At 42.9% G+C, this 15,189-nt stretch overlaps 1 pseudogene; it reads right to left on the bottom strand.

Annotated features, from left to right (window-relative positions):
* Positions 1-1,764: 1,764 nt before the first annotated feature.
* Positions 1,765-3,823, bottom strand: LOC129339083 (primary amine oxidase, lung isozyme-like; annotated as a pseudogene).
* Between the last annotated feature and the right edge of the window lie 11,366 nt (positions 3,824-15,189).

Raw genomic sequence — 15,189 nt, 5'->3', positions numbered from 1 at the left:
ACAATCTCTTGCATCATAGCTTTGATCTCCCTATTCCCCTCTGCAACTTTTTTATCAAGACTGTCCAGCACCGTTTGCCATTCTTTCTTCGACATCGTGGGGCTTGCTTTGCCTCACTCCCACGAGTCTGCTCTTTTCCTTAGCTCCGTGGCGTGGCTGAATTACTTTTCTCAGTATAAATGTCAAGTTTTAACGAAATCTTTTAAAAATTAGCGATCTTAGTGTCCAGAATGTCGGGCGTCTTTTCTCTATGGTTTTTACTTGAAGTTTATGCCCTTTCCCTTATCCAAAATGTCCTACTTCCGCCCAATTTGAGGTCAAGCCCTTTCCCTTCTCCAAAATGGCATTCTTCCTCTTCCGGTTCTTCAAAGGCTGCTTTCAGCCAGTCTCTCTTTTGCACTGACGCACTTCCGGTTCCTCTTCTCGGCTCAGCATTTCTCGCGATTTTTCAGCTTTCTCACACTTCGCTATCTCTTTCAAGCCGCAGGTATGTAAACAATAATCAATTTTCTGCGTTAGCTCTTCTCTACAAAGTTCTTTTCTCTCAATTACTTTGCCGGAACATTCACAATAAAGTTTTAAATCTTTTGCAATTTTTATCTTCTACTTTAATTCAGTTCTTTTACCAATTTTCTTCTCAGAAAGAGAGACAGCAATCTTTACCTTATTAGTCCTTCTTTACGGGTTGTAATTGCTGTTTCAGTAATTAAAATAATCCAATCTTCCCAATTTGATGCTGAAGCTTGGGTACGGATGTCTTAAGCCAAAAACTTGACTCCAGAGCTGCTGCAGAGATCTTTGCCACCCGTCTACGAGCGGGACCTCAAGGCTGGGTGGGTTATCATTGTGTAGATCCCCCCCCACAGCCGAGATCAACAAACCCTCGGGGTCTTAAGTATACTTGCTTGTTCTCTGCCTGAGAACAGGGGGCTGCGGGTGATCAGCACCCCACTAGCCCTCACAAACAGCAACATGGACAGCTCAGCTCTCCGAGCTGCATCAGCCCTCCATATTCCCCAAGCCGGAAGTCCGCAACCCTAACTTGACTTCATCCGTAAAAGAATAAGTACAGGAGTATTTGTACCACCCATGCTATTTACTCTTTAATATTCTGTTTCTTTTAAAAGGTCAGAAATTTGCGCATAGGAAGCAAAAGATGACTGTGCAGGGGCAGTTAGTAAAGTTGCTCCTATATTACCAACTGCAAGAGCTCTGCCCCACCACTCAGTCTGGACTGGAGCAGGTAAGAGAAGGTTTAGAGCTGCATTGAGAGAACTGCTAATTTCTTTGTGGTAGCAATCCCAGGTTGCCTGGTGGAGGTGGGCGATAAATGTTTGTTATCTTGAAAACTATAATATCCTCAGTGTTTTCTTTTTGAAGCAATTTCATCATTACTTGGCAAACCACAAGGGTGCTGTTTTTTATTGACTTGAAACTCCCCCTCCCCCCCCCCCGCCACAACTCTCCAACTGGAGAAGATACTTCAGCAGTGAGATCTATATAGCCAGGCTTCTGCTAGATTACGTTTGTGTCACACATTTGCACAGAAACCACAACAACATTAGCGTCATAAGCAAGGCATTATTTGCTCACATGTAGTTGGTCAGGATTCAAAATGCTCTGCTGAGGGCAAAGTCAGCAGAAAACCAGGCTCAGCTTGAGTGGTGGATTAATTTGTTTGTTAAACACTCAGCAGATCCAGGTCTTCAAAGAAGGATAAACAAGATCTACACTGCTGAGACAGCTTGTTAGATAGATTAGCAGTCATGAGACTGGGAAGGGGGGAACGCCAAAAAGAAAACAGCACATTTTATCTTGCTTTTCTTTTTTCTTCTCTGCTAGATGAAGAGCCAAAAACTAGCTGAAGTTACATAAAGGCACTGCTTAAAATCAAGGAAGAGTCTGGGAAAGAATGAAATTGAAAAAGACCCTGAAACCTTAGAGCATGGAGCACAAACTGCAATAGAAAAGGCACGAAAGCAATTGCTGCTGAGGAAAAAAAATTATTAAACTTGATTATGTTTTTTTTTCTTTTATGTTCTGTCAGGACAGGGGGATCTATATAGTACCATTGCCAGAAAGTTCCCACAGCAGCTAAGCTTCAGACTGCTGCAAAACTGTCAGGTGGAGTGGCCATAGAAGCTGCAGAACAGAATGCCTGACCCACAGCATCAAAATCCATTGTCAAATTAAGGGATTCAAAATAATACTCAGAAAATCTTCCGTATGTTGTTGAAAATATCCATCAAGCAAGCATAGATATTACTGCCTTTCTTCAAAATCACAGACACTTACCTCCAATGTCCAAGTCTGCTTTGTAATGAATATTGTGAGTGTGCATTGTTCCCAGTGTCAACTCTTCAACCCTGTTCCCAAAATCTATGGCATCACCAAAGAATAAAGAAGTCAGAATATACCCACTGGCATGCACCCTGATGCCAATTGCTCCATTTTGATGAAACACAAAATCCCAGATATAGTCATAGTTAATCATTGTAGAGATGGACCGGAAGACCAGAACTGAATCAACCACCCCTCCATAAAATGCAGGGTCTGACTGGTCATAATGGCGCCGTATTGGAATCCCGGCATTTTGCTCAAAGATGCAGATAGAGTTTTTGTGTGTGGTAGGGACTGAAGAGTCAAGGAAATCATGCCTGTCCAAATAGGTAGCTAAGTAAGGACAATCAATGCCCTGGGTGAGCGTGGAAGTTCCTTTCCCAAGGGCAAAGCTTAGGTCCATGTACCTGGTAATCATTGCCCCTGGACTACTGGAGCCATAGAGGGCGGATGCATCTTGCACACTTAACTCATAGACTATCCGCTCACCCTCAAACCTAATGTCGAAGATCCGTGGCCCTCTGTTGACTTCCATTCCAAAGGCAAAACTCCAAGACATGAAGGTGACTTGGTTGTTCCTGATGCAGTAGCGTGGACCACGAGGTTCATATTGCAAAGGGCCTGGCTGCTCAGGTGGGACTCTTGGTTTCAGTGACGAGTATCCCCCATCAAGAGGAGCCTTCTTTACTTTTGCCACTTTAACACGGCCCTGGTTGAATTGCCTTTCAAGGTCATCCATGCCCTTAAAGTACTGTCCATTATAGAACACATTCAACACTTTCCACTCAGAAGTATTCAAGCTACTAACATCTACCTCTGCATCCAATCCAACTGGATGCAAATAAAAACCAGGTACATTCTGGAAATGACCTATCCATATTTTCCTGTCTCCTGATTGAAATCCTGGAGGGACAGCAACAGTAATCATCAGGACTGTTCCATAATGAGCCAGTACCCTGCTCATAAAATTTGGGGCTTTAGGAGTTTCCTTGCCTGCGAGAATATAGAGTTCTTCTCGATCATGTCTCAAAAAAAATCTTCGGTAATATGGCAGCTTCCCTCCATACTTCTGCACTGTGATATCTTGGTGATATGTTGGCTTTGGAAGAGGACCCACTACATATTCAGTGACATTTGGGTCCTCTTGGTTTCCAAAATGGACCACAGCCAGAGCTTGTCATGTAGGCTTTCTCCCTTGGTGATCCAGGAATTCCAGCACCTCTGCTTTGGGGGGAAGCTGAAGGTCAATGGAATAAATGCAGTTGTCTGATGGCTTGGCTTTATGGGTCTCTACTAATGGCAACCCCAAGTTCTTCCACAAGTACTTCTTCACTTGTACCATCTCTTCTGGAGTTAGATCAGCAAAAACCAAGCTGTGGCCATCTTGGTCTCCCTTCTCCAAGCACAAATCTTGGCGCTGGTTGTCACAAACAGTGAGTGTCCCTCTACTAGTTCGGAAAACCCAGCCTAAGATGAAAGCCATTGCTGTGCATATAACTAGGAGGGCACAAATCAGTTTCAGGTTCATTTTCAGCATAGCATGTCCTGAGGTGTGTAAACCAGTTTCGAGATTGCAGAATAAAGCAGCATTTAGAGTCCCAGGAGAGTATAAAGCTTGTTAGGGGAGGAGACCTCTTGTTTGAATGAGTTTCACACCTGTATTATTTTTTTGCTCTGGCATGTTCCTTCCACCCTGTGTTTCTCAAAAACATTATCAACAGTGCCTTCCCATCTTAAATTACTCATAAGACAAGTTCAATCAAGAGCACCTTTTTAATGAGTTACAGTTTACACACACAGTATCTAAGTAGACATAAGTAGATCAAATGCTAGTGGATTCAGCTATAGGGAAATATTGTCTGGGAAAGGTTTTGGTGAAATGCCTTTAAAATGAATTGAATAGCAAAACCCTGCAGAATCTTCTTGCTGTATATTCTTGTTGCCAAAGCCCTTCTGACAACAATGTCTTAATCAAGGCTGAGAAGAGACAGTATTTGTCCCTTATCCCATTCCCACCATTTGCATGGCATCTGCTCAACTGCAAGATCAAACCACTTGACAAAGAGAACATGATCCATACCACAAGAAGTTGGAACTGGAGTGAAGATATGGGCAGTTTTATATGCTTGTTCAGCTCCTGATCTAGTGACTCTCCAAGCAAGACATGGATGCTCTGGTGAATTGCAAGCACACCTGGACATAAGCATCACCTTCTTCCAAATAAACCTTCCAAGCACACCAGATCAGTCCCACAGAACTGGATTTTGCGGGGAATTTCAGACTGCCGTGGGATGGGAAAATAAAGTTGCATTTCATGAACACATAATCCTCTGCCTGTAGAAATACTCCATGGGATCTAAGCCGTTATTTACGTTTAAACAAAACAATCTTTAATGTTGTATATACCTAAATTATGCATGGGAATTATAATTATTTAATGCTATAAACTGTCTTTCACACACAAAAAACATACTACACATTTTGAGTAAAACCTGGTCTTTCTTTTCACTCTTTCCAAAGTGGAATCACAGGAGTCTTTTTTTAGTGCTTTCCAAGTGGGTGGCCGATTCCAGACGACTAACCTTAAATCGCTCCATGCCGCCCTCTTCCGGATCGCGACGGGGAAAATGCGAAATATCGCGTTTCCTCGCGCGAGTTTTGCGCGTCGTCGCGCAAAACTCGCGCGAGGAAACGCGATATTTCGCATTTTCCCCGTCGCGATCCGGAAGAGGGCGGCATGGAGCGATTTAAGGTTAGTCGTCTGGAATCGGCCCATGTTAAGTTGTCCTGAAGAGCAGTATATAAGTTGAATGTTATTATTATGTTATCATTATTGTAGATGGACACTCTTCAAGCATTGTACAAGCACTAGGTGGCAACTAACTGGAACATATATTACTCAGAATTCATGTAGGACAATTATAATGTTTTCAGTCCCAAATGTAAGATGAGTGCGGGCTAAGGAGGAAGTTGGGTCCTGAAAGTATGGGTTAGATCAGACCAACTTTGCTGCTGGTGAAAAAAGGGAAGGGGGGGGTCCTCTGACCACCAAAAAGCTATGCCAGGAATCATGGGATCTGCATGGACAAAAGTCATGTGAGCTAGGGGTTGTAGTAAGGAGGAGAATTGGGTCAGTCAATTTGGAGTTCCAGCCAATAAAAATGAGGTCACAACATTAGTCATGTAGCCAACTCTGAAAGACAACCTAGGAGATTAATTTGCAATAGTGCCTTTATGTATTAACTCACAACTTGGCCAGTTGAGACAAGATCTATCTCCACTATGAATTGCTCTAACTGGAATGGATCCAAGCCTCTATTTTTAAAAGAAAATTCTCCAGTTTGCTCCAGTGTAAATGTGCACAAAGGCTGGGACATCTCCTTTTGATTAGTTTCAGATTAAGAGCTTAATCAGGTTTTGGATTCCTAACCACTCCTTGATTTCTCTCTCCTGCGATCACATTGCTGAGGTGACTAGCACTTCTAATTATGCATCAACATGACCATTCCATCTGTGTAGGTTCCTCAGTTAGCTGGTGCAGAAAGACTTTCACAAGGATGGGCTTTGTGCTTTTGACCAAATGTATGCAAATTAGTAAATCTGGTTCTTGCATCATTTCACTTACCTTCAGTTCAGTGGGTAGGTCAAAATGCCCCTTACAACTTTACATACCCCAGAGCCTCTGCCTTATCTATTATCTCTATAAAATACATATACACTGGTCCTCCATAAACTAGTAGGAGGTTAGCAGTGTAGCAACAATTGCAGGGAAGAACGTGATGGGTGTTGGAGCAGTCAAGAGTGGTCAAGTAGAGACTACATTTTAGCTGCACAGTGCAGAAAGAAGCTGGCTCAGTGGGATTCAAATGCTCCAGCACAGGGGCTATGTCACACAAGCCTCTGAGCACATATAGGGTCTTCTGATATCAAAGTGAATCCAATGTCCTCATGCTTATGGCTTGGAGTTTCTAGGCCATGCCTGACAATGAGCAGGAAGTTTGGGTGCAGAGACATGGGAGGCTGCTACGTCACTTCTGGTGAAAACAGAACTGACATAGGGTAGCTCTAAGAATCACTGGAAATTCTGTGGTAGAACCATAGAGTTTTCAGTGACTCCTAAAGCTACCCTCTGTCACTTCCAGATTTTTCCTGGAAATGACGCAGTGGCACATGCAACGCTGCTGGGTTTTAAAAACATTTTTCCTGCCTCCATTCCAAGTGGCAGTGGGCAACAAGCTGAAGACAGTGTATCTTTAATAGAGGGGGGCATGGTCTGCCAACAGATCTAAATTTGACACGGTCCAGCCCGGTTCATGGTTCACAAACACGTGGTTCATGGGACTCACGTTTTTCCACGAACTTTGATCCATTTGGGCTGGTACATCGGTCCGTGAATCCAAACATCCTAGCTCCAATCTATCAGTTTCATAGGCAATGGAATGGACGTTCACAGACCTTCTGCAGCCCTTGGAACACACCAATCCTAGCACTCGAAACCTTGATAGTTCTTATTTTTATAAGAACCAGAGAGCTCCCATTCTTCTCTATGTGAGCAAGCAGCAAGAATTAATCTCCTAGGCAATGGCTGGGAAGGTGTATGTGTGGTGAGTGAGGAGGCTCTCCCCCCACCTTTTTCTGTTTGATTTTGCTTCATTGGAACTTTTTGGTGCTGCAAGCCAATTGGCATTTGCAACTCCTAGAATCTACTGGAACTTTCCTGGGGCCCCTGGAAGTGACGGACCACAGACCGATGAACCAGTCCATGAATGGGGCATGTCTGTGAAAAGTTTGTGGTCCGTGAAATACGACGGACCATGGGCCAATGATCTGTGGGGATTTTCTGGACCATGCCCACCTCTAATCCTTAACCAGGAGATTGGCAAACCTAGATGGTCTTACAGAATTATACCCAAAGAATCTGTCACAATTAGGGTTGCCAAATTTCCTCTGGGGGTTGGGGATCTGCCTCCAGTGGGCACTTTCTGTCACTGCTCAGCTGGGCACTGGGAGAAAAATGAAAGGGAAATGGGGGCTGTTACGACCCCTTTCTTTCTCTTGGGTAGATTTGGTCTTTAAGCCTTTTATTCTTGGCCCCTCTTGGTAGATTGCTGCCACCAGAAATTAAATTCCAGAATAACTTAAATTTCTCCTTTTAGTAACATGCCCAAGGGTCAGGCTTTTTCGTGTTACTATGTGGCCCTGAGGAAAGGAATGGGATATAGGAATGACAGATATTCTGGGATATATAAAACAAACAAAGTAAACTTTTATTTTTATGAGAAGCATATCAGTTTCATATTATTTCTAAAACTTGCTGGTTTCAAAAGAGTAGTTCTGAGTTCTTAAAGTTACTTTACTTAAACTCAGTCACACAGATCTTCTCTCAGGCTTCACACACAGTTTGCCTGCTTTTGATATTAATTTCTCTCTCAATTACAAGTAAGACCTTTTCTCAGGCTTCACACACAGCTTTCCTGCTTTCTCCTGACTGAATGTTCTCTCACAAACACACAGTTCAGGCTTCCACACAGGTTATATTTCTCTCTCAGACAACATAAACAAGCTCAGGCTGGACACAGCTTGCCTGCTTTCTCCTGACTAAATATTTTCTCAGAAATGCTTAAACATGCTAAGGCTGCATAGAGCTTGCCTTTCTTGCCCCAACTAAATATTTTCTCTCCACTCTCATTCTAAAACTGCATTCACTCCACCCACACTCTGTTCAGTCATCAACCAGTCATATCATGCACTCATCCCTCTCTTTCACCTCCACTCTTCATCTATACCACACCAAGCATTTAAAGACACATACAAGCGTTTACTTAAAATCATTACAGGGGGCAATGCCAGCAATCAGCATATTAAGGAGAAGCATACTGAAACAAAAAATCGTAATTTAAAATATATGCTGATAGGATTTGAACTGGCTGACGCTGATCCTGAAAGAGATTTTGGAGTTGCAGCGGAAGGTACAATGAAAATCTCAAACTAGTGTTTGGTAGCAATGAAAAAGGCAAATTCCATGCTAGGAATTATTAGGAAAGGGATTGAAAATAAAATGGACAACATTGTACAGCCCTTCCATAAAGCTATAGTGTTTTATACATCTCTTCTCTTGAAAACCATGCGAGGTGGGAAATCATGGTGTTGCCATAAGTTGGGCTGCTTCCACATGTTCCAATTTTTTCAGGTATTCCCTGTCCCAAAGCCACGTCTTCCTGATCTGCTTTGAGAACTCACCTTTCATTTGCATTGCCCTCATGTGTGTTTTGGAGGGTGTTTGTCACACAAAAAGGTCCCAAAACAGAAAACACAATCTTTATCTGTGCCCTGTCACAAATGACGTTGGCGTATTCCTGCTCGACTTTTTTTTTTGAGTGCATGTAGGATTGCGCGATACCATTGTCCTGTCTTTCAGCTTCTGTAGAAACTGGGCATGCGTAGTACTCCGTTCTCTACCGTTGATTTCCCACTCACAGTTTTAAATGCAAAACTTTAATAAATATGTGAACAGTAGAGCAGTGCGATTGTGTGATTCCATATTTAAAATAAAATCAGAAACGGCATTCTATTCTCAATGTTGTTCCTAGACTGACAGTCCAATTGCTGAGTAATCCAGTGTAGCAAGCACTGCAGCATGATTCCCTTTTTATACATAGATATCGGAATAGCGCAAGGGGCTTTAAAAAAAGTTAAAAGGGGGGAATTATATGATCACACATGCGAGCCAGATGTATATGTGATGTTTAAAGGAGAGGTAATGGTGAGAGGAGGGGTTGGAGATTCACGGGAGGGCTCTTCTGAAGCGCAAAAAAGCCTCTGCATGCATTGAAATGGTAGGATAATCAAACGGAAAACCTGCATCAAAAATAAACACAGACCAAAACAGGTCTCACAAAAAATGCTTAAAAACCTCGATCATCGCAACCTGCTCAAGCATGGGAAATGGTGACATGTGTAATGAGTGAGATAAGCCGCCAGAGTTCCATTGGCAGGTTGTCCCATTAAGGACATGTGGAAGCAGCCTTGGTTTTTTCACACAAAATGGGATTATATTGCTGGCTCACGCCCGTCGGCTCCATTCCATCTTTGACCTCATCTACTTATGATATGATTACATCTGTGTAAAGAAATGATTATGCAAGTTTGAAAACTGCAAATGTTATTGACTCTGTATGTCCCCTGCACAAAGGGAGTTTGAGGTTGAACTTTCTATATATACCGGACAACCTGAAAGAAAGAAAAAATACTTTTCAAAACAAAGTCCTCATTATTATAGGCATAAACATTGCATTTGATATTATGAGTTAGTCTCACCAGTGCTGTTGTTATAAATATCTCTTCTGTATGCTTTGAATAACTGGGTAAATTGTTTTGTATTTAGCTTACAAGTTGTAAATATATTTTTTGCACTTTTGCACTTTAAACTATAACTTCTGTATAAGGCACTATATCACTTTTGTTTCCTCCAAGAGGCTGCGTCCTCCTTATCTTTGGATTAAGTTAGAAACAAAGATTCTGTTGCTACCCTCTTTCTCTACTTACAAAGGATGGTGCAGCCTCTTGGTGTCTCTTTGTATGGTGACAAGCCAGTCATAGAATACCCTCGATATGTATCTCCAATACACTTGATTTCATCCATAAAAGAATAAGCACAAAGTGAATGAATTGTCTATATACCGAAGTTATAACTGAAGAAGAGCCATATGCAGGGAACTAGATGTAGAAATCCCACACATTGCTCACACATGGTGTATTGGTTTGCTCCCCAGAGGCAAAGCCAGCAGAAAGCCAGGCTCAACTTGAGTGGTGAATTAATTTGGTTGTCAAACACTCAGCAGATCGTTTTTCAAAGAAAGATCAACAGCATGATCTACACTGCTAAGATAGTTTATTATATGGATTAGCCATCACAAGACAGGAGGGTGGGCACACCGAGAAGAGAGGAGTACCTTTTATCTTGTCCTTCTTCTCCTCTACTAGATACTTTCCTTGCACAGGGAATAGAACCAGAAACCAATGGAAGAGAAAGAAATAATCTGTAGCTACATGAGCAGACTGCTTAGAATCAGAGAACAAGCTGGCAAAGAATGAAGGAAAGAAAAAGACCCTGAAGCATTACAGCCGGTTGGTAAGACAATCAAGGAGTTAGTAGCACAAGGTTGAGTGACAAGCAGCGGCAGAACAAACTGCCTGACCCACAGTAGCAAAATCCACTGTCATCTCAGAGAGGCAGCACTGCGTCTCTCTCATGAAGATAAGGGGAGTCTGGATCCCCCCACTCATTTAAGCCAATCAGCAGTGCCTCTTACCACAGGGATGGCTAGATGGCTAGACCACAGCCCGACATTGATGGGCATGCATCCCAGCCTCCCAAGAAAAACTACTGTGCAGAAAGGCCATGTGCTGTCTGGAAGAACCTTTTTGCTCTGGGGATGGAGGTTCACGTATAGGGCAGAAAGCGAGACTCTACTTAAGAGGCCACGCTTATTTTAAAAAATATTCTCACTGCACAACTTTCCCATGTCCATATGGCAATGGTGCCATAGCACACAGCTTGTATTGTTTGTCCAATAGCCTGTCCTCACACATCACAGCTGTTCTCCTATTGGTGTTTACTACATGTCCTGCCTTTTCCTCTGATTAGAGTGGAACATGCATACAGCCAGCCAGGTGGGCTTGAAGTGAGATGTCTTTACCGTTCAAGAGATGCACCTACAAAGCTGCAGAGGAAACAAGAAAAGTCAGAGGAAAAGAGGCCTGGTGAAAGAGTGAAGTGGGCAGAAACATCATAGCTTACAGATCACGGACTCCATACGCCCACTTATCAAGGAGAAAGGACTTCTATTTCAGCTTTAAGTGAAACAGCTGAGGGAGGTTTTTGATTTTCTAAGTCCTTCTGGGGCAGATGGTAGCAAGATTGCAGCTAAGAGCCCCTTTGCCATGCTCAAACATAGTGCAGTATCTGAATGGAGCGGATCTAAGAAAATTAGAGGATGAGGGGCTGTCTACATTACTGACACCAGATTGCAGAGCTTACTGCTGCATCTAAGGAGGATGTGCAGCTGAAGCAATCTATTTAGAAAGTGAAGTTACTTGAGGCTTGGTTTCAGGAAAAGATAAAAGAAATAGGAAAAGATAAAAGAAATAGACAGTAAAGTTCTTTGATATCGCCAAAGCAAATAAAGAAGCAGAAAGTTTCATAATAATAACCTGTATTCATCCCAAAATTGCATGTTTCTATGCAGCTATGGAGTACTCCTCTATAGGACAACTGGCTGTGTTCTGATTGCTGTAACTTTCAACATTTGCACTTGACTACCAGGCTATTTTCTTCCAATACAGGAATATCTGGAGTTTAAGCAAATGGATGGTAAGCTGAAGCTTAAATGTGAAACTGATAAGCTAGTGACATGCCACCTTTATGTGTAATCAGTATGTCAAAACCATGGGTAAGGAAGCTTTATGATGAGTTGATGTTGTCAGAAAACACAGTGAGTTTATACAAATCATGGTTTCTTCTACAGTTTAGTCCAATGGCTGAATTCTCAAACCATAGTTCCTGCTGCTGCTTCATCTCACCAAATCACTAAGCAAACGGGAGAAGGAAGCAGACAGCCAGAGTCAGAGTGAACTGCCTGTAGTTTCTGGTAGTTCTGATCAGAATTTGGTCTACCCCTTTAAATGCAAACCCTACGAGTAAACAGAAGGAATCCCTGATCACAGCATAGAGATTGATGACGCAGTAATCAGAAATCCACCTTATTTCAGCGTCATCAAGGAACCATTTGCTAAGGAGGATGATACAGATGTCCTACAGACAACAAAGAACAGCAGTGCTAAAGTCAGTTGTCCTCCAAAGACCATGCTAAGAAGTTTATATACACTGGCAAATCAATATAGATGCCGAACACATGTTGTACAAGTGAATTTATTCAGAGGGCTGAGAGAGATAATCTTTAGCAAGGGCATTTGTCACCTTAAGAGAGAGACTGTATGCAAGTGAAATATAGAAGAAAAAGGAATAAGCAGCTGCAAGTGATGGTTCCATGGGAAATATTGGTTTGTTGAGCCTACCAATTGCCCGGCAGGGAACTGGTGTGGAGACTGATCCTGATTTGCTATAAGCCACTAACCATTCAGGTATTCATTTGCACTGTCAAAATCAACTGTGCCTTGTAGTTGCCGATGGCGGAACTCAAAGAAGGATACTTTCTTATAAACTGCTGCAGGAGGTTCCTTGGGAAGCAAGTGTGCCAAAATATCAGCGCTCTACAGCCTTTCCTGCTTGGAGCGCACGGTACGCCTGGACATACAGCAGTACAGTTGAAATACCCTGAATTGGGCCTCATTTCTGTAGCACCACAGTGGCCTCTAGTGGCTGCTGGGCTCACATAATACAATCAAAGTCCAGGGGCACCTTAAAAACCAAGCGTTTATTTTAATAAGAGTATTTGAGAGTCACAGCTTGATATGTGAAGGAAAATCATACCGGGGATTTTTATGGGGCAGGTGGGGATGGAGTTCTAATTCAGCACTTTCATGTTGTATATTCCCTTTGAATTCTTAATTTATTTACTGCAGAATAGGGAGATTCAGGTCTGTACTACAACGTCCAGGGAGGTTAAAATGTTTCCCTGCTGATCTCTGAATGCTGTAATTCATTATGCCTGATTTGTGTTCACCAATTCTCACACTGAGGGACCAACCTGTTTGTCCAATATAGATAGAAAAAGAGCACTGTTGGCACATGATGGCATCTATTAAATTGGATGAGGTATAACTGATACTGTGTTCCGCGATGGCATTGCTTGACAATATTGAGGACAAAGTCGGCATCTACATCTATTTCAGGGTTTGTGTCTCTGTTGCAGGGGTGTGATCCATGATTGCTGAGGATTAAATTGGGAGCAAGGAAAGGCCTGCGAAAGAGAAATATTCATATCCTGGAAAAGCTGTGGGTGACTGATGCTGCTTTAAAGTAGTTTCTGAGCTGTAGGTGACAAGCAGGGGAGTTCTGTTATTGGCTCCTTTGGGTATGCCTTGTAGCAAGCTGGTTTAGGGTACAACTCTGGTTTTGCTGCTCTTTACTGTTCTGGTAGGGTTTGCAATCCAGAAAATGCTTTTTGCAAATCTTCCACGTTAAGATTTCCTGTTTGAGGGACTGGAACAAATGCAATTCTAACACAGTGATGGTAGCCTATGGATTGCCTTCTGTGTTGCAGATGGTAGCTGGAAGCACGCAGGTGTATCTGACCATCAGTGGGTTTTTGATACAAGGTGATGTGGCTGTTGCGTAGTTTCACAGTGGCATCCAGGAAATGTACCTGTTGTGTGGATTGAACCATGGTCAGGGTGATATTGGAGTGAAAACTGCTGATGTCCCAACAGAATCTTTCAAGAGCTTCTTTCCCATGAGTACAGATGATAAATTATCAATACATTTTAGATACATGGTAGGACAGGAGCACTGCTCTGAGTCAGTCATGAAAATGTTTGCCTATGGCATTGTTCTTCTCTCCTCCATTTTACACTCACAACCCAGTGAGCAAGGTTAAGCTGAGTGTGCATGACTAGCCCAAGGTCACTCAGCAAGCTTCCACCAGAAGAACAGGGGCTTCAAACCTGGGTCTCCCAGATCCTAGTCCAACACCCGCATGACTCCACTGCTGTGAACACTATCAGAGCTTAGAGCACCAGGGAGCTTGCTGCAGGTTTTGGAGATAGACACATTCATACTTCCGTTTGGAAATCTTGCTTCCACTAAGGCAACTACTACATAAAGCTTAAATTACACTCTTAAGTTTTGCCTTTGGGCCAGTTCCTAGGGCCAAGGTCATATAGAAGCTTCGTATGAGGCACTGCAGGATTATCAGCACCAAGTATGAATTCAGAAAGAGCTCAGCCTGTTTTCACCAAGGAGGTTAACGTTTAAGAGGTCAGCAGAAAAACACACACACACCCTAGTAGCAACAGACACCCCAGTTACCCATCTGAGAAGTCCTAGGGATGAAAACAACTGGTGTGACCTGATCCTGGTTGCCAGGCAGGATACTTCTGGCCATGTCAGAGCCTTCAAGAATAGCAGCTGGAAAATTAGCACCTTCTTAAGGACTGAGGAGAGGACATTCGGCATTATCTTCCCCCCAGTGGAGTACAAAATTGAATCTGTAATTGTCTCTTGTATATGCCATCTTTCTGCTGGCTAAATACATTGCTGAACCTATAGATATGAGCGATGCCTGGGTGCAATCCATACACCTCAGAACTACCACCCCGTATAGTGAGAACTTATCTACCAAATTAAGGGGGGGTCAGAGGTTCTACTAAGGAACAGCCAGAAGAGATGAGATTCCTGCCCAGAAACACAGCCCTGAAGTGCATCTGCAAGGGTCTTTCTTTCATACATGAATTGTTTGGGAACGGGGCGTGCAGAAATAATTATTAGCCAAGAAGCCCCCTGCAAGAAATGGGGAGGGGTGCAGGACTTGACCTTGCCACAGGCAGAAGACTCTGCCACAAGCAGATGCTTTCTGTACCCACAAGAGACCTTGATGACAAGGACTTTTTGATGCAAAATAAAAATTATTTGGAGAAATTGGCCTTTCTCTTAGAGAAATAAAAACTACCCCCAAGGAAGTCAGGTGGCATATTTACCTCTAGTCTCTGCAATACAGCAGGAACGAAGCTAGACATGGCAGTGGGTGGCTGCCTTCCTCTTTGCTTTCCCAAAGATCTGTGTTCTCTGCCAGAAGGAGGGGGTAGTTGGCAACTCCATAACTCCTGGAGGGTGTCTCATGATTATTGTGGAGGAATGCACTCATGTTTAAAAGTGATTGAGTCAAAGCT

This window comes from Eublepharis macularius, chromosome 12, assembly GCF_028583425.1.
Source record: "Eublepharis macularius isolate TG4126 chromosome 12, MPM_Emac_v1.0, whole genome shotgun sequence".
NCBI classification, from domain to species: Eukaryota; Metazoa; Chordata; class Lepidosauria; order Squamata; family Eublepharidae; genus Eublepharis; species Eublepharis macularius.
Note: the sequence above shows the minus strand (reverse complement) of the source record. Positions and strands in the feature narration are given on the sequence as shown.